The sequence below is a fragment of the Anolis sagrei genome, chromosome X (assembly GCF_037176765.1).
Source record: "Anolis sagrei isolate rAnoSag1 chromosome X, rAnoSag1.mat, whole genome shotgun sequence".
NCBI classification, from domain to species: domain Eukaryota; kingdom Metazoa; phylum Chordata; class Lepidosauria; order Squamata; family Dactyloidae; genus Anolis; species Anolis sagrei.
In genome coordinates, this window is record NC_090034.1 from 29,790,367 (window position 1) to 29,813,280 (window position 22,914).

The 22,914-nt window shown below is 43.0% G+C and overlaps 1 protein-coding gene across 5 annotated transcripts in view; it reads left to right on the plus strand.

Moving 5' to 3' along the window:
- Positions 1 to 22,914, plus strand: part of CORO1C (coronin 1C) — an 83,219-nt gene that overhangs the window by 9,532 nt on the left and 50,773 nt on the right. The window contains exons 2-3 of one of the 5 annotated variants that reach the window (XM_067473060.1): positions 18,825 to 18,974; positions 20,272 to 20,424. The exons of 2 other annotated variants lie outside the window; for them this stretch is intronic. The gene's annotated coding sequence lies outside the window, so the exon portion shown is untranslated. Of the gene's footprint in view, positions 1 to 10,633; positions 10,749 to 18,824; positions 18,975 to 20,271; positions 20,425 to 20,444; positions 21,663 to 22,914 lie in introns of those variants that run through there. 2 more of the 5 variants (XM_067473062.1, XM_060786113.2) reach the window with 2 other exon arrangements.

Genomic DNA, 22,914 nt, shown 5'->3' on the forward strand with positions numbered 1-22,914 from the left:
TAAACAATTTATTCTTAATATTTTAAACAATTTATTCTTAATATTACTAATTTTAAACCATTTGTGACTAATGTTATTCATTCATTCTTAATAATTTTATTTGAAAACATATTAAAATTCCTAATTTCAAACCATTGATTCATAATATGACTCATTTAAAATAATTTATGATTGTTATTGCTTTACAATTATTTATCGTTAATGTTACTCATATGAAACAATTTATTATTAACTGAAAATAATGTATTCATGTTACTCGTTTAAAATAATGTTTTGTTAATGTTACTAATTTGAAATAATTTATTAACATTATTAATTCAAAATCATGTGTTGTCATGGTTCTCCATTTCAAATGATGTATTATTAATTTAAGATAGTTAAAGTAATTTATTATTAAATGTGTTATAAATAACAATAATTTATTATTAATACTATCATCATCATAATAATAATAACAGTAACAACAAAAGATAGCCTTCTGGAGGGACCTCCTTTTACCTTCTGCTTCTCCAAAATATTATTATTACTATTATTATTAGATTTGTTTATACTTTGTTCTGTCTCTCCTGAAGGGGACTCAAAGTGGCTATGTATCTATTTTTAATGTTATAATTTGTTATAATTTATAATGATAATAATAATAATAATAATAATAATTAATACCCTGCTTGAACTCTCCTGAAGGAGACTCAAAGTGGCTATGTCTCTATTATTCATGTTAGATTTATCTATTTATTTATACCCCGCTTTATCTCTCTCGAAGAAGACTCACTGCAGTAATATATCTATTACTAATATTAGAATGTATTATTATGATTATGATTTATACCCCGCTTAAATTCTCCCAAAGGAGACTCAAAGCAGCTATGTATCTATTATTAATATTAGATTTATTTATTTATACTCCACTTTATTTCTCCCGAAGGAGACTCAGCGGCTATGTGTCTATTAATATTAGAATATTTATTTATTTATTTATATCCTGCTTGATCTCTCCCAAATGAAACTCATAAAAGCATCAGCATACAATTTGCAGTGTACCAATGTGCAAACAATGCAATGGGAATAAAGATCAACGATATTTTTTATAACATCACTCGTCATAATTTTATACTTTTAATTGCATTTTAATTAGTTTAATTTTTGTGATGTAAATGTATATGATGAGGTTTATGTGTTTTCACTCTATCTTTGGTTAATCATTCAAGTTTTAAGCTCATACTGATGCTATTTGTTCTTTTGATTTGTTTTGTTGTTCTCTATGGCATTGAATGTTTGCCACTTTTGTTCTGGAAACTGCCCTGAGTCCCCCTGGGGAGATAGGACGGTTTACAAATAAAGTTGTTGTTGTTGTTAAAAATCACAGATAGAATCCATTCAAACATATTAAAGTTTTTTTTAAAAAACAAAAACAAAACCACAGCACCCCCTGACTTGGTCTTTCTTGATCTTTAATCATGTCAGGGATACAACGAAAACAGAGTGAATGCGCTCAGGTAGGAATGTAGGCATTGCCTTTTGGAATTGGGTGCTGTTGCTTGCTATTTAGCTGCCTGTCAGTTCTGGGTGAAAGAAGGGAAAGGTTGTGGGGCGGATATGAGCTGAACGCATGTGCTGTTGGTGCTCAGATGTGGATGGAGAGTTGGGGGGAGGGGGGAGGAGGACCACAGTTCATGCCAGGCAGCTGTGCAAATGGCTGAATCACCATTCCTGTCATTGAGGATGGAAGGAGAGGCAGCAGATGTTGCAGAGGATGATTCTCATATATGGCGCTCAGGGACTTGGAGATTCTGGCGAGAGGGAAATGTGTCTTTGGGTTGCTATGAGTTTTTCGGGCTGTCTGACCAATATGATCCAGTAGCATTCTCTCCTGCCACTTCACCTGCATCTGTGGCTGGCATCTTCAGAAGTCTGTTGGCAGTGAGGCAAGTGGAGTGTATATATGTCCTGTCAAAGGCTTTCATGGCCGGAATCACTGGGTTGCTGTGAGCTTTGAGGGCTATATGGCCAATATGTTCCAGTAGCATTCTGTCTTGGCGTTTTGCCTGCATGTGTGACTGGCATCTTCAGAAGTTCTATTGACTGTGAGATAAGTGGAGTGTATATATAGCAAGATTGAGTAGCATTGAGCTTTGCTGACGTAATGTTTGGTTCTGAGGACAAGGAAGAACTTGAATGTCAAGTGCAAGCATGGTGTGACTGGTTGGAGCAATTTGGTCTTAGTCTCAACGTCAAAAAAAAAAAAAAGACAAATGAGGAGGAGACTGGTACCATCCAGGCGGATGGGGTGGATCTCCCAAAAGTCAATACCTTCAAGTAACTTGGATCAATGATAACTTTAGTTGGCAACGTTTTTGACAAAGTCACTGCATGGATTAATGCTGCTTGGATGAAATGGCGCTTGTTAGCACGTGTACTCTGCGACAAGAAGATGCCCGATTTTTGACCTGAAATCAAAAATCTATCGAACTGTCATAAGGCCTGCTGCAATATATGGAGCTGAATGTTGACTGGCAACAAAGGAAGCAGAAAGCTGCCCCGGTGTTATGGAGATGAGGATGCTATGATTTACAGCTGTTGTAACATGTCTTGCCCTCATCCACAATGATAAAATCCAGCAACGCTTTGGCATTGCCCCAATTGCTGACAAATTACAAGGATTACACCTCAGATGATATGGTCACACTCTCCGAGGTGAAGACCAGTCCATCCGCAAGATTGCTGTTGACTTAGAAATACCTGGCAAGAGACTAAAGGGACGACCAAAGCAATGCTGGCTGGACATGGTGCACAATGATCTGAAGACTCCTGGCAGACACCTTTATCAGGTGCACAACTGGGTGAAATGGCGTCAACAAACCAATAAAGCGGATCTTGCCATCAAGCAGGACAAACGTTGAAGCAGAAGAAAATTAGCATTCAGTAGCCATGCAGCTGCAAAGTCAATCAGTGAGAGTATCTGCATAGAGGTATCATGGCTGTTGCACATGGAGGCATCCACTGTTTGGAGGTGTTAACTGGCACTTGGTTGCTTGCTGTCTGGATTTCCCCTGTTTCTGAGTGGTGGTGGTGGATCCCCTGGTGGCACAATGGGTTAAACCAGGGAGAGCGGGTTGGGCTCCAGCTCCCCATGCAGGGACATTAGAGAAGCCTAACACAAGAATGGTAAAAATCAAACATCCGGGCGTCCCCTGGGCAATGTCCTTCCAGGTGGCTAATTCTCTCACCAGAAGCGACTTGCAGTTACTTAATTAGCTCCTGATACAAAAAAAGTGGCGGTCCTGTCTTGATTCTGGTGTTTTTAAATACTGGTACCCAGATTTTTGTTCAACACAGTAAATAAGGAACACCACTCAGAAACAGGGGAACTCCAGACAGCAAACAAGCAAGTGCCATTGAACACCTCCCAAACAGAGGGTGCCTCCAGGCAACAACAGCCAGGCTACCTCTAGGCAAATACTCTCACTGATTGACTTTGCAGCTGCAAGGCTACTCAATGGTAATCAAGCTTGCTCATTGCTTCAAACAGACAAGGGTTCTTTCTCTCACCCTGGACATTATTCCACAGATATATACACTCCACTTGCTTCACTACCCTCACTGATTGACTTTGCAGCTTCATGGTTAATCAATGCTAATCAAGCTTGCTCATTGCAACATTCATACTAGCTTCAAACAGACAAGAGTTCTTTCTTCCATCCTGGAGATTCCACACACACATGCACATACACACACACACATGTATACATACATACATACACTCCACTGGCCTCATTTCCAACAGAATCTATGAAGATGCCATTAGCTACAGATGCAGGCAAATGTCAGGAGAGAGTGCTGCTGAAACATGGCCTTACAGCCCAGAAAACCCACAGCAACCCAGTGATTCCTGCCATGAAATCCTTCGACAACAAATGTGTCTTTGTTGAAGAATACAGCACAATCTCTTCCTTCAGGAATCAGTGCTTTTGATCACTTCCCCCTTCACAGCCCAGCCTCTTTCCTTTCACAGGTTGTGGCGGAGGGATAACGGGTGCTTCTGTGCAGGATGGTTGAGAGACGCTCCTTTTGTTCTTCCCGTTTGTGACTGTGCATGGGGTGGGGTGTTAGTCACTGCCGTCAAGGCATGTGTCATCCAAACAGGCCCTTCCTTTGCCTAAGCGTGAGGCTGTCTCCTGAGGCAGATGCCTTGGGGGTCAGCCTAGGTGATATGGTTGTGTAGGATTGTGTTGCAAGTCTACCTCTGGCGCCTGCTCTTCCCTGGTGAGTTCTGCTTCTTGCCTGCTGCGCTTCCTACATCCAAGCGAAGGACTCCTCTTCCATTACCCTGCCCAGTTCATCGATTAGTACTCAATTCATTCATTCTAAAACTTCCCATTTTAGTGCATGTTGTTAAGTCTCACAAACTGAGCTGAGAGTTTTTTTGGCCGGATACCTTCAGAGAAGGCTTGCTATTGCTGCGCTTGGAGTCTGAGAGAGGGCAGTGTGCCCAAGATGATGATGATGATGATTTATAAGAAGGAGACTCAAAGCGGCTAGGTATTCTTGATATTAGAATGTTTTATTATTATTATTATTATTATTATTATTATTATTATTACTCCGCTTTGTCTCTCCTGAAGGAGACTCAGAGTGGCTATGTATCCATTATTCAGGTTGTTGAGGAACAAAGAATTCTTTTCCAATATTATCATTGTTACATACAGTCTTCATCTCTATTTCTTTAATACATATTACATAATACTGTATATTGAGCATTTGAATCATTTTAATTGTGAGTCCATTGATTGTCTCTTCTGGACTGGATGAGGGTCAACAAGCTGAGGCTTAATTCAGACAAGACAGAGGCTCTCCTGGTCAGTCTTGGAGCCAATCGGGGTCTAGGGTGGAAAGGTGTTCTCGACAGGGATTTTCCTTTCTTGAATGTAGGGACCACATTTGCCCTCCTCCAGTCTGCTGGGACTTGTCCCCTTCACCAAGAACTCTCCAAGATTATTGCCAGTGCTTCCGAAATGACTTCCGCTAGTTCCTTCAATACTCCTGTACGTAGTTGATCTGGCCCTGGGGACTTGAATTCGTTTAGAGTGGCCTGGTATTCCTGGACAACTTGTTTCCCTGTTTGGGGTTGGATTTCCCCAAATCCTTCGCCCACTCCATGTTACTGAGGTTGAGGACGACTTTCTTTTTGTGAGAAGACAGAGGCAAAGAAGGGATTAAGTATTTCTGTCTTTTCCCTATTGCATTACCCCATATTCTCCTCGCAGAGGCCCTATTGCCTCCTTGTTCTTCCTTTTTCTACCAACATATTGTAGTTTGGTTGGTCCTGAGTGCCTTAAACTATTTTTTGTTGGATCTTCTTTAAAAAGTTGGTATAACAGGTGATGTCATTTTGCTGGGGTTGACATTCATGCTTAGTACTAAAGGTTATGCTGATAAAGGTCAAGCTCTGTTGCTTGAGAGTATGGTGAAAACCTTCCTGATAGACAAGCAGCTGCCGGTTGCTTTTCCTGTTGTTGGAATTGTCCCGGCTGCCTCTCCATTTGGAGGCCGATTGCTGCAATCAGCATTCATGTTCCTTTGTATGTCGTGCAGAGGGATTGTTCGGCCTCCCGACAGACAGCCTTTTCAAACAGTGTCAGGTTTTTCAAGTTGAATTGTCGTGCTTATTGCATCTGTCACGTCTGGGATGCACTCCAAGCACGAGACAGGGAGCGGATGTTGCTGCAATGCCAATGGAAAGCCTGGGGAGTTCATGTTGCATTGGAGATGCGTTGGAGATTACATTGGAGATGCAGGCTGGGCAAGTTGTGAGAACAAGGGATGCTTCATAATTGTGTATCGATTGCATTCATCTTAACATTGAAAACATTCATAATTGCTTAATTGGAGTGTAACATGGCAGTTTGGTTTGCTAAGGTTATTGATGGCTTTGTTTGAAAGTCTCATCTACATTGTGTTGTTGAAGGCTTTTATGGCCAGAATCATTGGGTTGCTGTGAGTTTTCTGGTCATGTTCCAGCAGTATTCTCGCCTGATGTTTCACCTGCATCTGTAGCAAGTATCCTCAGAGATTTGTTCATAGGCTTGTTGGCAATGAGGCAAGTGGGGTGTATGGGATAACGTGCAGGGTGGGAGAAAGAACCCTTGTCTGTTTGAAGCAAGTGTGAATGTTGCAGTTGGCAAGCTTAAATAGCATTGAGTAGCCATGAAGTTTGCAGAGTCAATCAGTGAGGGTATCTGCATAGAGGTAGCAAGTGGAGTGTGTGTGTGTGTGTGTGTGTGTGTATATATATATATATATATATATATATATACACACCTGTGAAATAATGTCCAGTGTGAGAGAAAGAACCCTTGTCTGTTTGATGCAAGTGGGAAGGTTCCAATTATCAAGCTTGAATAGTATTGAATAGCCATGAAGTTTGCAAAGTCAATCAGTGAGGGTATCTGCATAGAGGTAGCTTGGCTGTTGTGCCTTTGTTTGGGGGGGGGGTGTTCACTGGCACTTGATTTTTTGCTGTCTGGAGTTCCTGTGTTTCTGAGTGGTATTCCTTATTTACTGTCTTGATTCTGGTGTTTTTTTTAATACTGGTAACCAGATTTTTTTTCTTTTTCATGCTTTTCTCATTATTGTTGAAATTGTTCATGTGCTTGTGGATTTCAGTGGCATCTGTTTGAAGTCTGACATGATGGTTGTCTGAGTGGTCCAGCATTTCTGTGTTCTCAAATAATATGCTGTTCCCAGGTTGTTTCATCAAGTGTTCTGCTATAGTTGACTTCTCTGGTTGTCCACAGCTGCATGGTACACTGTAGACTTCTGCAGTGGTTAGAGGTGTTTGGGAGGTGTTACCTGGCACTTGATTGTTTAATACTGGTAACCACATTTTGTTCATTTTCATGGTTGTCTCCTTTCTGTTGAAATTGTCAGAGTGGTCCAGCTATGGACAAGTCTACATAGGAACCACCAAATGCAGCAATGCCCAGACATGAATTGAAGAACATGAAAGGCACTGCAGGCTAATTCAACCAGAGAAACCTTTGAGGATGCTTTCCAGAGATGCAGGCGAAACGTTAGGAAAGGATGCTACAGGAACATGTCCATGCAGCTCAAAAAACTCACAGAAACCCTTGTCTACATTCTCTGCTGCTTCTGTTGACCACGTCATTTGAGTTTGCTTGGAAACCTCAACTGTGTCTTTGCTGTGGCAGGAAGTCTGATCGTGTTTTTTGTTTTGGGGTTTTTTTTGCTGTGGTGTTTGGGCTTCTCTGGCATTTTCGCCACTCCCAGATAAGAACCATTGGCTCTCTTAAGACAAAAATCCCACAGGAAAGCAGATGACATGGCACAGCTTTCCCCCAACAATCCTAGGAACAGAAGTTTTCATGACTGGGCAAAGAAACTTTGGCAGATATTCCTGAGTTCTTTGCCAGCTAAAAATCCAATATGTTGTTGAAGGCTTTCGTGGCTGGAATTACTGGGTTGCTGTGAGTTGGGATTTTTTGGGCTGTATGGCAGTGTTCCAGTAGTATTCTCTCCTGACATTTCTATCAGGTACTCTCAAAGCTACTCAGTGCTAATCAAGTTTGCTATTGCAACATCCACACTTGTTTGAAAGAGACAAGGGTTCTTTCTCCCACCCTGGACATTATTCCACACTACCTCTATGCAGATACTCTCACTAATTGACTTTGGAAATTTCATGGCTACTTGGTGCTAACAAGCTTGCTAATTGCAACATTCACATTTGCTTCACACTGTCAAGGGTTCTTTCCCCCACCCTGGACATTATTGCACATCTACACTACACTTGCTACCTCAACATTCTCTCCACTTGCCTCAGTCCCACAGACCTCTCAAGTTGCCAGCTACAGATGTAGCCGAAATGTCAGGAGAGAATGCTACTGGAACATGGCCATACAGCTCAAAAATTTCACAGCAACTCAGTAAAAATCCAATCAATCAGATCTGTAGAATAGTTGTGTACCACAGAAATGACTTTGAGACCTGTCACATTTGATCTTGTTTAAATTCATGAGCCGCAGATGTTCAGGTCGTCTTGTTATCCTTGTCTTGATGAAGATGGAGTTAGCTGTAAGGTCTCTGGACAATTATGTTTCCTTCTCTTCACCATTCGGTACAGATCCATCTCCTGACAAAGCCCTCTGAGGGCATCATGTTACTTGAATATCAAAGGTGATAAGATAATTTCTTACCTGCTTCTCGAGGTGAAGCACAACAAAGTTAAAACACTTCCTCATAAAACAATATGTTAAATGCATAGATTAAAATATGTTTCTATGAAATGCATACGGTATATTAAAACGCAGAGAACAAAGATTAAAACCCAGTAAACGCAGGACATAGGAAATGGTCTCAATAAAGATCCGAGCTGTGTTTGTTCTGCCCATTGCAGTTGCCCATCTGTGTTTAATGGACTGCAGAGTGTTTTGATGGAGGGAAGCTGCAGGACTGTCATTTCTTTCATGACACGCATGAGGCCTGTGTGTTGTCATTGCTGCCAACAGAAGGACTATGGGTGGGCTGAGGAGGCATCTGGTCCCAGTGTGACCGAAAGAGCCTCGGGGAGAGCTGGGGACTGGGGTAATCCCTCCTAATGGCATTAGCTTTCCCTTTCCTTCACTGCCTCAACCCCCACATCTTTCCATTGAAAGGACAACAGCAATGACATTACAATCATGGGAGCAGAAGCCCTACTCGTCATAACAAACAGGTGTGTAAAGAAGGACATGAGTAGCCCATGGAGGCAACCTTCCATTGTTGGAAAAGGTCGAAATTCTTTGGTCACAAATTCAGGTTCAGAGATCCCGAGTAAACTCCGGAATACCAAATCGAAGATTGTGAAATGCCTGTTATTTATTTATCGTGTCAGAAGTTAATTGAGAATACAGTTATAATGTATTAAAAACACAGACAAAGTTAAAAACTTGGCATTGTACTAAATGTCCTTTGACCAGAAGCTGGCCTCTGGTGTCGCTGTGAGAAGGTGCATGTGGTGGGGCTCAGGCCGCATTCTAGTCAGTGGTTTACTCTCATCCACACTCGTATATTGTGGACTCATTTTGTGGCTCCATTTCTTAAGGTTAGCTATGCATCTGAGAGCGCAGTCTGTTCAGTGCCTTCCAAGTTGCCCAGTCTTCTGTGTGACCAGGAGGGAGTCTCTCATCTGGTTTGCACCACTGATTAAGGTTCTAGGTTTTAACCTTCCACCTTTGGACTCTCGCTTGCTGGGGTGTTTCTGTGAGTATTTCTGTAGATCTTTGGAAGCTGTTTCTTGATTTAAGACATTGGTTGGTTGGCTGGTATCTGAACAGAGAATGGGCCAGAGATGTCCATGCTTTGTTCCTTTCATTACTGGCTGCCACTTCCTGATGGATATCTGGTGGTACAATACTGGCTAAGTAGTAAATTTCTCCAGCAGTGTTGGGCCACATCCACTAAGCATGCATATTCAGCAGCAGAGTGGCAAAGCGCAAGGGCAGATGTCTTCACTGTGTCTGGTGGTGATTCCCAGGTTGTGCCAGTCAGGTTTTGTACGATGTTATTTCTAGCACCCACTTTTTGCTTAATAGTCAAGCAGTACTTCTTATAAGTTAGAGCACGGTCCAGAGTAACTCCCAAGTATTTTGGTGTGCTGCAGTGCTCCAGTGGGATTCCTTTCCAGGTAATCCTCAGAGCTCGAGATGCTTGTCTGTTCCTAAGTTGAAAAGCACACATCTACATCTTAGATGGATTAAAAATCAGCTGGTTCTCCCTGTAATAGGCAGTAAGAACACCTAAATAGGCAGTAAGAACACTGTAATAGGTCAACTTCTGTTCCAACTATATTAAATCTCCCTGCTTGAGCAGTGATGGCACGATTATCAGCATAGATGAAATTCTCTGTCCCTTCTGGCAGTGACTGGTCATTTGTGTAATGTTAAACATGGATGGAGCAAGCATGCTCCCCTCAGGCAGGCCGTTCTTCTGTTTTTGCCATCTGTTTCTCTGGTCCTGGAATTCAACAAAAAGCTCCTGTTTTGTAGCAGATTTCCGATGAAGCAGGTGAGGTGGTAATCCTTTGTGAAATTATACATTTTTTCAGGAGGAGGCAATGCTTTACAGTGTCATAAGTTACTGACAGGTTTGTGAAGACTGGAATGCCTGTTCTAAGTCCTTTTAAACAGTACAAACACGGAGCAGTTGGTTGCATTGGCAATGAGCTCATGATAGCTATTCTGTAATGAATGTGCAATCCATTCCCCATCCCCTTAACTGCCTTGACATTTGAGTCGCTGCACGGCATTGCGAACTTTGCGGGAAAATTCAACGCAGATCTTCTTAAGAGTGATAAAGTCGACTGATTACAGTGAATGTAATTAATACTGCTAGAGATTAGTGGATGATAACTGGCTCAGGGAGAGGAGAAAGATCCTCCAGTCCTAGAGTTGATTGACAGTTGATATACCAGTGTGCAAAATGCCTTTTTTAAAAAAACATTACTGGTAGGATCATTCCAGCAGAACTCTTTGAAATATGTGGAAGACATTTCTAAGAGCTACAAATAGACTTCGGATGTGTCAGAGCCACTTCCCTCCTGGCCTTCCCTTCACACCCTGTCCATGTGCTTATTCTTCCACTTGTCCGGGCCTGGTTGCATGGGCGAGCAATACATCTGTGCTGTTCGGTAGCTCAGCATTGGGGCTCTGGAATGAAAAGGGATCGAGTTGGACAATAAAGAACATCTGCAGGCAAGAGGAAGTGGGGTCCGTCTTGAATGCATTTGTGCAAACAGGTGCCGGGGAGGCGGTAATTGGGAGCAGAAGTGCGGGATTGGGAACGAAATTAGTCCATTGAAAGATGGAGGCGTCAGGTGTGACTTTTCCCTTCCATGGCTGAGCTTGGCCGTTGGTTGAAAATGACAAGATAGGAGAAAGGCAGTGCTGGTGGGTGAGGAGGAGAGGTGGCACCGCTTGGACAGTCTTGAGTTGCTCTTTATTAGTTTGCTTTGGGTAGACTTTTCTATAGGCACTTCATGCCTATATAGTCTATTCTCTCCAAAGCTAATCTCATCTGGGCTTGGAAGCTAAGTCAGGCCACTGGGTTGCTGTAAGGTTTTTGGGCTGTATGGCTGTGTTCCAGTAGCATTCTTTCCTGATGTTTCACCTGCTTCTGTGGCAAGCATCCTCAGAGATTTGTTCAGAGGTCTGTTGGAAATGAGGGAAGTGGAGTTTATTTATATCCCTGTGGAATAATGTCCAGGGAGGGAGAAAGAACCCTTGTCTGTTTGAAGCAAGTGTTGATGTTGCAGTTAGCAAGCTTGGTTAGCGTTAAGTAGTGTTACAGTTGCAAAGTCAATCAGTGAGGGTATTTGCATAGAAATGTCAGGAGAGAATGCTACTGGAACATGGCCACACAGCCCAAAAAAACTCACAGCAACCCAGTGATTCTGGCCACGAAAGCCTCCGGCAACATACGAAGCCAAGTCAGCCTTGGTTATGACTTGGATGGGAGACCACCCACAAAAACCGGGTTCTGAAAACTCTTTTTCAGAGGAAGGAAACTGCAAAAGCATTGATGTAGAAAAACCCTCTGCAATCCCTGGGACTGTTTGAAGTTGAAAGGGAGCCTGCATTTATTTTGCAGTGCTGGAAAAATCTAGACACTGGGTGGAAACAATTTTTTAAAAGACTTTTTCCTGCCAGTTTTTTTAAAAAAAGAAATGTGAATTTGGATCCAGCTGACCAAGTTTTTCCATGCTTGACCTGAATCATCGCAATCTCGTGAGTGCGACATAGAAAGGTTCGTATGCCTTCATTGCTTTCCAACTGGCAAAGAAAAATCAGGTTTAGGACTGTCGAGAGTTTTCTGTCTTATTTACCTTGTACTGATAAGCAAACTTAATGACTAGAAGAGGCCAAATAAACCACACAGTGTAGGAGAGACCTTTTATCTGTGTGCCTGTCTCCCCGAGAGGGATTCCTGGGCTGGGAGAAAACTCCAAAGAAAAGACTTGTGGTCTGGCTTGAGTTCTTTCCTCTTACTGAAGATGAGAACAGAGTTCGAAGCCTGCTTCATCATCCTGGTTGCTTTGCTGGCGGTCTTGCTTCCTCTGTTCACAAGGAACAATCTGTTTTGTTGTACTTCCTTTTCCTCCAACTTCTGGAGCTCCAAGCTGCTCAGCCTTTAAGGCATTGGATGAACTCCACCCTCTTTCTTCTGACCTTCCTTCTAAAAAGCAATCAATCAGTATTTGGTGCCTATCCATTTCAGCTGTACCAAGAAACATCTAGTTTTGCTTGTTCAGTCACTCCCAAACCTTTTATGAGCAGTAATCCCAAGGAGCACAGTGCTAGGCCTGCATCGACTAAGTGCAAGGCGGGCTACATCCTTGAGAAAAGTGCAGGATTTATCTTCTGTTTTCAAATCGGGTTGCTGTGAGTTTTTCAGGCTATATGGCCATGTTCCAGTAGCATTTTCTCTTGACGTTTGGCCTGCATCTGTGGCTGGCATCTTTAGAGGTCTGTTGGAAGTGAGGCAAGTGGAGTGTATATATATCTGTGGAATAATGTGCAGGGTGGGAGATAAACCCTTGTGTGTTTAAAGCAAGTGTGAATGTTGCAATTAGCAAGCTTTAATAGCATTGAGTAGCATTGCAGCTGCAATCAGTGAGGGTATCTGCATAGATGTAGCCTGGCCGTTGTTGCCTGGAGGCACACTTTGTTTGGGAGGTGTTAACTGGTAGTTGATTAAATAGAATCATAGAGTTAGAAGAGACCTCGTGGGCCATCCAGTCCAACCCCCTACCAAGAAGCAGGAAAATTGCATTTAAAGCACCCTGGCAGATGGCCATCCAGCCTCTGTTTAAAAGCTTCCAAAGAAGGAGCCTCCACCACACTCTGGGGCAGAGAGTTCCACTGCTAAACAGCTCTCACCTCTCACAGTCAGGAAGTTCATTCTAATGTTCAGATGAAATCTTCTTTCTTGTAGTTTAAAGCCATTGCTCCGCATCCTAGTCTCCAGGGCAGCAGAAAACAAGCTTGCTCCCTCCTCCTTATGACTTCATCTCACATATTTATACATGGCTATCATATCTCCTCTCAGCCTTCTCTTCTTCAGGCTAAACATGCCCAGCTCTTTAAGCAGCTCTTCATAAGGCTTCTTCTCCAGATCCCTGATCATTTTAGTCGCCGCCCTCTTGACACATTCCAGCTTGTCAATATCTCTCATCAATTGTGGTGCCCAGAATTAGACACAATATTCCAGGTGTGGTCTAACCAAGGCAGAATGGAGGGGTAGCATGACTTCCCTGGAATAATAATAATACTCGAATAAATGAAGAACATTACTCAAAAACAGGGGAATTGCAGACAGCAGACAATCAAGTGCCAGTCAGAGGGTGCTTCCAGGCAACAATGGCCAGGCTACTTCTATGCAGATCTCCTCACTGACTGATTAGAGAGTATTGAGAGTACAGTTATAATGAAGAAAAACTACATCTCGGCATTCTACTCAATGTCCTTTGTTCAGAAGCTCACCACCTGGAGTGCCTCTGGTGTCACTGCAAGAAGGTCCTCCATTGTGCTTGTGGCGGGGCTCAGACTGTATTGTAGTAGATGGTCTCTGGCTTGCTCTCCTCCACATTCGCATGTTGCAGACTCCACTTTGTAGCCCCATTTCTTAAGGTTAGATCTGCATTTTGTGGTGCCAGAGCTCAGTCTGTTCAGCGCCTTGAAGGTTGCCCAGTTTTCTGTGCCCAGGAGGGAGTTTCTCGTCTGGTATCAGTTATGGGTTGAGGTTCCAGGTTTTAGCCTGCCACTTTTGCACTCTTGTTTGCTGAGGTGTTCCTGTGAGTTTCTCTGTAGATCTTAGTAAGCTGTTTTTTGATTTAAGATGCTGGCATGCTGGCTGGTATCTGAACAGAGGATGGGCCGGAGATATCAATGCCTTGGTCCTTTCGTTACAGGCTGCTACTTCCCGACGGATGTCAGGGGGTGCAATACCATCTAAACAGTATAATTTCTCCAGTGGTGTGGGGCATAGGCATTCTGTGATAATGCGGCATGTCTCATTAAGGGTCACATCTACTGTTTTAACATGATGAAATGTATTCCACAATGGGCATGCGTAACAGCAGCAGAGTAGCAAAGCACAAGGGCAGATGTCTTCACTGTGTCTGGTTGTGATCCCCAGGTTGTGCCAGTCAGCTTTCGTACAATGTTGTTTCTAGCACCCACTTTTTGCTTGATAATCAAGTAGTGCTTCTTATAAGTCAGAGCATGGTCCAGAGTGACGCCCAGTTATTTTGATGTGCTGCAATGTTCCAGTGGGATTCCTTCCTAAGTAATCTTCAGAGCTCGAGATGCTTGTCTGTTCTTAGGATGAAAAGCATATATCTGCATTTTAGATGGATTAGAAATCATTTGGGTTTCCCTCTAATAGGCAGTAAGAGCTTCGGAGAGCTTCTGTTCAACCATTTCAAAGCTCCATGCTTGAGTGGTGATGACATGATTGTCAACATTGATGAAACTCTCTGTCCGTTTTGGCATTGCTTGATTAATTGATAGAGCTGTGTGTCTTCCCCTTTCTGTGAGGTCACGGTACCTGGGGCTGCTGTGGTCAAACCAATTGGCCTCACCTTTGGGGGAATGTGTGTTTGGAAGAGTTCCCTCAGCAGATCCTTTCTGAAGGAAGTCTGCAGCCTGACGAACATGTCCTCTTTCAAAAGGAGAAATAGGAAAGAAGGAAGCTATGCTGTGGGATTGGGTTCACAAAAGGACTTCCTCCAACGTCTGTGCACAGATACTCTTTGGTAATCTGAAATAGTAGTAATTGACCTTTGCCTGGGTTAGAACACAATGCCTTGGGCCTGTAATGCTTTGGAGGGCTCACTCTGCCATTCCCTCATCTACTCTGAAAGATTTTGGAGTAGACCCCGGTTGCAACCACCTGTTGCACTCTAGCCCTGAAACACATTTTCACCCAGCACCACACCATAGTCCAGTAATATTAACTAGAAATGTTTATTAAAGAAAGCAGGTAGAAAGGGGAAAAGGGCATATCCAAAAGTGTCAGTAAAATAGAAAATACAAAATAGCAGTAATGGCAAAGTACAGAAAGTCAAGAGAACCAAAATCCACAGAAGTTACTCAAACATGAATCCATAAAGCAGAAAACAGGAGCTTACAGGGACAAAGACATGAACCAGAACAGGAAACTTGAATCATGAGCTTGAAAGCAGAGATAGGAAAATCATCCTTTAGCAACATTATTTCCTCTGAGAGGCTTGAAGCCAGACCACTTAATTTAAGCCCGTGCAGGCACCCATGACATCATGCCAAACACACCTCAACTTCAAGGTCTTATCATGGATTCTGTGAGAATATCTAGTTTGTCTGTTTTTTACTCCCTCCATTCTCAGGCCTAATCTAGTTTCCTGAGAAGACACCTCATCAGCCTAAGGAATTTCACTTTTCCCTGTTGCAAGGGAATCGGCACCGGAATCCAAAACATCGGCCTCCTCTGCCTCAGCCTCATCTGCCTGCAATTCTCTCCAATCCGAGGCCTGCAATTCCCTCCGATCACGCACAGACTCTTCATTTTGAAATCTAACATCCCCCTCATCATACAACACCACTGTGCTGGAACTGTATTAAGTTCCAGTTCCTTTTGTTAGGCTACAGCTTGAGAGCAGTCATTTTTATGTTAGTTTTATGAGGGTGGAGTTAAAGAAAAACCTTCCTGGTTTGTGTCAGCCATTTTGTCTGCCATTTGCCTGGGGAAAGGGTTCCATTTTAGATTGTAGACCACCAGGGAATCTTGGAAGCAAGACGTGTCTGCTGTTGGTCCCAGTGAGATCCAGGCTTGGACAAGCCATTTCAAGTCAATTTTTATCAACCAATAATGAGTTAAACAACAACTGGTTAACATCTTGGGCATTGGGCGCCTCTAGGCCCCTGTACCAGAGACAAAGAGCAAGGAAAACAATTCTCAGAAAACTGTCCTCTCTTTGTCTCAGAAACATCCATGTCTGACAGCTTCAGGAGCAATCAGTTACCCTTCAGATTTTAAGTATGGACTTTGTTGTGGGGAAATCAAGTTAGTGTCTGGTTGGAGATAGACCCAAGACCAGTTAATAAATCGTTACCATTTCCTCAAAGCAGCAGCGGGGACATTGATTCTGTGGGGTTCCTTGCTCAAACCGGAATATAATCCAGCATTCCCCAAGCTGACAGAAAGTTAGGACACATTAATCCTAAAGAGACATTTAAAGCAGCTTTGGTGCAACAGCACAATCACCTTTTCAAAAAAGGTCGACTGAGACAATTTATGTCATACCAAAGGCAGGCCCTCCTGTCTTAATGGTGTGCTCCGATTGGAAGAAGTTCTTCACTCAGCCTAGCAAAGGGTCCTTTTCCCCATGGCTCCTTCATTAGCCTTTGGGGCCATTAAAGGAAAAGCTGTGTATTAATTTAAGCAGTGCTACAGTATGAACAAAAGAGGCTCGCCTCTCCTTTTATCCCCTTTCTCAATGTAGTGGAAGGCTGATTAGCAACCTTTGGGATAATGAGCCTCCTGGAGAGGTCTGCTTTGCCTGTAGTTCAAACAGAAAAGGCCTTGAGCCCATCCCCTGCATGTCTCCCTCTTCCACTTCATTGATTCCCATTGAAAAGAACACCCTCTGTGGCCCACAGGTGAGCCTTCCATGTTCCTCCTCATCTTGAGATGAAAGGAAAGGCCTTGGTGGGAAAAGCTTTCGTACAATGTTGTTTGTAGCACCCATGAGAGCGGGTCTGGGGGTCTGGGCTTTACAAGGAGACAAGCCTAATTAGGTTTGAAAATGGGCTTCTGGGCTGCTTTCAAGCACCAGGCAAGCACCAGGTTGTTGTGAGTTTTTCGGGCTGTATGGCCATGTTTCAATAGCATTCTCTCCTGACGTTTCACCTGCATCTGTGGCAAGCATCCTCAGAGGTTCTGTTGCTAGTGAGGCACGTGGGGTGTATATATATCTGTGGAATGTACAAGGTTGGAGAAGAAACTCTTTCTGTTGGAGGCAAGTGTGAATGTTGTAATTAGCTAGCTTGATTAGCATTGAGTAGGCTTGTAGCTGCAAAATCAATCAATTATTGATTTTGAACTGAGAGAATCATTTATTTATTTATTTATTTATTTATTTACTGCGCTTATATACCGCTGTTCTCAGCCCGGGGGCGACTCACAACGGTGTACAACATAGAGAGGACAGGGTGCAATTTACAAAACACAATCTAAAATCAATCCAGCAATAACAAAAGCATCGTCATCAACAACATCAACAATATCAATATCAATAATACAAAAAGCCATTCGCCAATTAGTGAGGGTATCTGCATAGAGGTAGCCTGGCTGTTGTACAAGGAGGCATCCTTTGTTTGGGAGGTGTTAATTGTCTGCAATGCCACTGTTTTTTGAGTGTTGCTCTTTATTTTCTGTCCTGATTCTAGAGTTTTTATATACCGGGAGCCAGATTTTGTTCATTTTCTTCCTTTCTGTTGAAATTGTCCACATGCTTGTGGATTGCAATGTAGCCTGAAATGATTCGATTTTTCATTGAACACTGTATTCCCATTTCTCCCTTCGGGAGCCTGGCTATTCCTAGTGTTGGTTGGCTGCCAGATTGAAATGTCCTCCAAAAGATCCCTCCCTTGTCTCTGGGAAGGAAGCGTGTGTCCATCAGGCATCGTTTCTGTTGAGAAGGATCCTGAAACCTAGGTATGGATCGGCTTGCAGGTCAGCTGCTGAAAACCATTTGTGGCTTCCTTAGGATTATTCTAAGTCACATAGGCAATTCCTTTGAAGTTAAGTTATAAGGGGGGGGGGGTTCTCCTCCTTTGTTCTCCAGTTCAGTCCAGTCCAATCCCAGTTGTTGGTTATGTAGTACAATTGTCTGTCTTCTTGCATGGGCATGGAGCATGGCCTGCTTCTTGGGCCTATGTGGAAGCTGAGGAATCCACCTTTTGATTTGTTTTCTTTTGGATTATATATTTGATGTACTGCAACCAAGTTACGTGTATTTGTGTGATGCTTTTGCACAAGCTTTCGTGAGTGAACTATATTTTATTTTATCAACCAGTTGATGTGGCATTTTTTGATTTGGTGTACTGAATTCATTTTGTCGACATGCATGCTCGATAAAGGAGTTGCTGTGATCAGCTACTTTGATCAGCTTCATTCTGCCTGTTTTCTTTTTTACATGCATAAATAAACTCTCCTGTCTTTCCTGAAGTTTATACCTCAGCTCAATTCCATTGTGTTTTGACTCTGCTTTTTTATTGTGTCAGAAGCATATTGAGGGTCCAATTATAATGTATTCAAGAAAACACAAAGTTAAAAACTTGGCATGTTTTAACATGGTGAGATTCCACACTGGGCATATGTATTCAGCAGCAGAGTAGCAAAACCAAGGGCAGATGTCTTCAGTATGTCTGATTGTGATCCACAGGTTGTGCCAGTCAGTTTTCACATGATGTTATTTCTAGCACCCGTTTTTTACAAGATAATCAAGCGGTGCTTTTTGTAAGTCAGAGCCCGGTCCAGAGTAACTGTCAAGTATTTTGATGTGCTGCAATGCTCCAGTGGGATTTCTTCCCAGGTAATCCTCAGAGGTCAAGATGCTTGGCTGTTTTTAAGATGAAAAGCACACATCTGTGTTTTAGATGGATTAGGAATCAGATGGTTCTCCCTGCAGTAGGCAGTAAGAGCACCTAGATCTTTGGAAAACTTCTTTTTTTACCATTTCAAAGGGATTCCATGATCGTCAGCATAGAAATAACTCTTTGTTCCTTCAGGTACTGGCTGATCGTCTGTGTAAATGTTAAACATGGAAGGAGCAAGCATGCTCCCCCTGAGGCAGGTCGTTCTGTTTTCGCCATCTGCTTCTGTGACCCTGGAGCTCAACAAAAAAACTCCTGTTTTGTAGCAGATTTCTTATGAAGCAGGTGAGGTGGTAGTCCTTTGTGATATTATACATTTTTCTCAGGAGAAGGCAATTATTTACAATATCATAAACTGACAGGTCTATGAAGACAACTCCTGTAATCTGCCTTTCAACATCATCTTCTATGTGCTGAGTTAGGTTCAACACTTGCGATGTGCAGCTTTTCTCTTTCCTGAAACCAGCTTGCTGTGGAATCATAAGTGGGTCTATTTTTTCTGCAATTCTATGCAAAACAATTATCTCCAGAACTTTATAAAGATGGCACAATAAGGAGATTGGTCTAGAGCTTTGAATGTTATGCTAATAAAAGGTTAAACTTTTTCAAACAAGTTGGTCTAACAGCCTGAGACCTTTCACATTTTAACGTAACCATTCAATATCTACAGTGAAGTTAAAGGTACAACTAATAGGAGTTTGTCTTGCTTGCATGGGACAACATGGTTTCTGATCTGCTTGGTGTAAAATGTCAGATTGATATAGCTTTTTGGCAAAGCATGCATCAGGAAGTCTAACCGGTGGCTGTTCTGGTAAGGCGGCTGCGAAACCATTCCGGCCCCAGCAGTGTAGCTCCTGCCTCGCCTCTCTTATCAAGATCCTAAAAGTGATAGAGGAGTGACTCACTTCAACCCGGGGAGCCAGGAGGGTGTTGCTGGAAAGGGCAGTGCCGCTCACATGTGCGAAGAAGTGGGAAGGGGGTGAACCAAGCAGAGGCCTTCCTGCCATTGCAGGCTGCAAGTACCGTTTCATGTATCCTGCATCCTTCTTCCTTCTGGTTGGTCCTTTGGGAAGCATCACACTCAAACTCTTAGGAGATCTCCATGAAGTTTAGGCTAAGAGTGTTGAAGGAGGAGGGGTAAACTGGACTGAGGTCTGCAGTGGGGCATAAGGCTCACTGGAAAGAAGCAAAAAACTGTCATTCTTGGTCCATGTGCTTGGATCCTGTTGTGTTCTTGAGGCTTTTGGGAGAGGTGCTTCCAAGGCCCGGCTGCTTGCCAGACATCTTGCCGGCACATCGCTTTCAAAAACCCATTGCCTGCTTGCTGTGAGACATTGCGAACTGAACAGAGGGAGCCCTTTGCCTCTGAATTGCGGTCTTGACCTCTTGACGAGGCCACAGCAGAGCAAACGTCCCTCTCATCCGACAGCTGTTGGGCTCATCCCCACGACAATGGAAAGCTGGCTCCTCTTCTCAGGGGACAGATGTCTATACTGCAGATATGCCAAGCCTCCCCCTTTTCTCTTTCAGCAGATCATTTCTGCCTGATCATTCCTTTCTGGCTTTCTCTTCTCTCGGGCAGAGAGTCGTCTTCACTGTGTTGTCGAAGGCTTTCATGGCCAGAATCAGTGGGTTGCTGTGAGTTTTTTTGGGCTTTAATAGCCATGTTCCAGTAGCAGTCTTTCCTGACGTTTCACCTGGATCTGTGGCAAGCATCTTCAGAGGTCTGCTGGAGGTGAGGCAAGTGGAATGTATATCTATATCTGTGGAATGTCCGAGAGGGAAAACAAACCCAGGTCTGTTTGAAACAAGTGTGAATGTTGGAGTTAGATAGCTTGATTACCATTGAGTAGCCTTGCAGCTGCAAAGTCAATCAGTGAGGGTATCTCCATAGAGCTACTGAAGCAAGTGGAGTGTATATATATCTCCCTGTGGAATAATATCCAGGGTGGGAGAAAGAACCCTTGTCTGAGTGAAGTAAGTGTGAATGTTGCCAGTGGCAAGCTTTAATAGCACTGAGTAGCCACAAAGTTTGCAAAGTCAATCAGTGAGGGTATCTGCATAGAGGTAGTGAAGCAAGCGGTGTGTGTGTATACACACACACACTCTTGTGGAATAATGCCCAGGGTGGGAGAAAGAACCCTGGTCTGTTTGAAGCAAGTGTGAATGTTGTAATTAGCTAGCTTGATTAGCATTGTGTAACCTTGCAGCTGCGAAGTCAATCAGTCAAGGTAGCAGCCTAGAGGTGGCCTGGCTGTAGTGTCTGGAGGCATTCTCTGTTTGGGAGGTGTTAACTGGCACTTGATTGTTTGCTGTCTGGAATTCCCCTGTTGCTGAGTGGTGTTCTTTATTTACTGTCTTAATTCCTCCTCCCTGTTTATTATCATTATAACCTTTGTACCACTGTGTTAGGATCTCTTCCTCTCGCTTGGTAGATCCTTGGCAGTGTTTCAGACTGGATTCCAGCTAGCTCCTAAGCAGAGCCTTTTCCTGGAGCTTGGGGTCTTTTATAGATTGCCACTCTGCTTGTAGGAGGCCATCAAGAAGTCTGAGGTTTGGTTGGAAGCCAGGAAATCAACCAAGGGTTTGTTGGGTGCTAGTCTCAGCTCAGTCATTTAAAAAACCCACTGAGTAACCCTCTCCCCGCCTCCAAGGATTGCTATGCTGGCAAATAAATAATAAACCCTTTACTTTTCAAGACATTTTAGGAAATGTTCTATCAGGAAGTTTGGTGTTGTTCGTTGACCAATCTGCCAGGAAGAGAAACAAGCCGTGTATCAAGCCACCAAAGCGGTGATTGATTGATTGATTGATTGATTGATTTATAGCCTGCTTTATATCTCCATACGGAGACCAAAGTGGCTCACAATAAAAAACATGACAAATTAACATATACAAATATTTTGGTCCAGGACAGTTATTGGTGAAGATCACAGTTTCTCTGGTTGTGGGTGAACTACAACTCCGGGAAAGGTAGGTCAGTTCCCCCCAAACCCCTCCAGCAATCATATTTCAGGTATGTGTGCCAAGTTTGTTCCAGATCCATTGGTGTTTGGGTTCACATTGCTCTCTGGATTTAGGTGAACTACAACTCCCCCAAAACAATGGGATTTTTCCCCAAAGACCACCAGTATTTTTTGCTGGTCATGGGGGCTCCATGTGCCAAGTTTGGTCTATGTCCATCTTTGGTGGAGTTCAGTGTGCTCATTGATTGCAGGTGAACTATAAATCCATATAACCTATAATTCCAAAATGTCCAGGCCAATTACCCTCAAAACCCACCAGTATTCAACTTTGGACATATTGGGTATGCATGCCAAGTTTGGTCCAGATCCATCCTTGTTTGGGTCCATGGTGTGCTCTCGATGTAGGTGAACTACAACTCCCTCCAAAGACCTCCAATATTTTTGGTTGGTCATGGGGGTTCTGTGTGCCAAGTTAGTTCCAGGTCCATCGTTGGTGAAGTTAAGAGTGCTCTTAGATTGTAGGAGGACTATACATCCCAGAACCTATAACCCCTATAAAATCATGAGTTCTTCCCAAATCTCTTTAGTATGTTCAGTTGTTGATCAATTCCTCTGTTTTCTGTGTGCCATAGAAAAGAATAGAAAAGGGTTAAGGGAGAGGCAGTGGGCGGGGTCATGCAAATTCTACACGAATGGAGAGAGTAAGAAACACTGGGATGCCTGTGGTGGAGGAAACAAAATCTAGGATGAAATGGAGCCCACATGAAAGCCTTCACTTGGGTGGTGGGCAATATGGTCTTGGTGGAGGTCATTGGCAGGGCTCTTGGTCATGTTCATGGCGCTCACTCTAACCTGCAGTTAGAAGGAGGGTATTTGGTGTCTCCTTAGTGTTGGGAATTATAGATGTTTGTGGAGGCAGGAGTTTGTTTGTGTAAGTGGACACCCCAGCCACACACACATATACATGTTTTCACTTTTATTATGTGTATTATGTGTATATATATTAAGATTGTTTTTTCTATTGTCTTCGATTTGATTTGTTGCTAGTCTGTTTTTGGCATTGAATGTTTGCCATTTTGTTACTTGTTGGAAACCGCCCTGAGTCCTCTCGGGTAGATAGGGCATATTACAAATTTATTATTATTATTATTATTATTATTATTATTATTATTATTATTATTTAGTATTAGTAGTGATGATGATGATGTCCTGGTCAACTATGGTGAACTGTGAATTGTGCGAAATGAAATATGGACGTG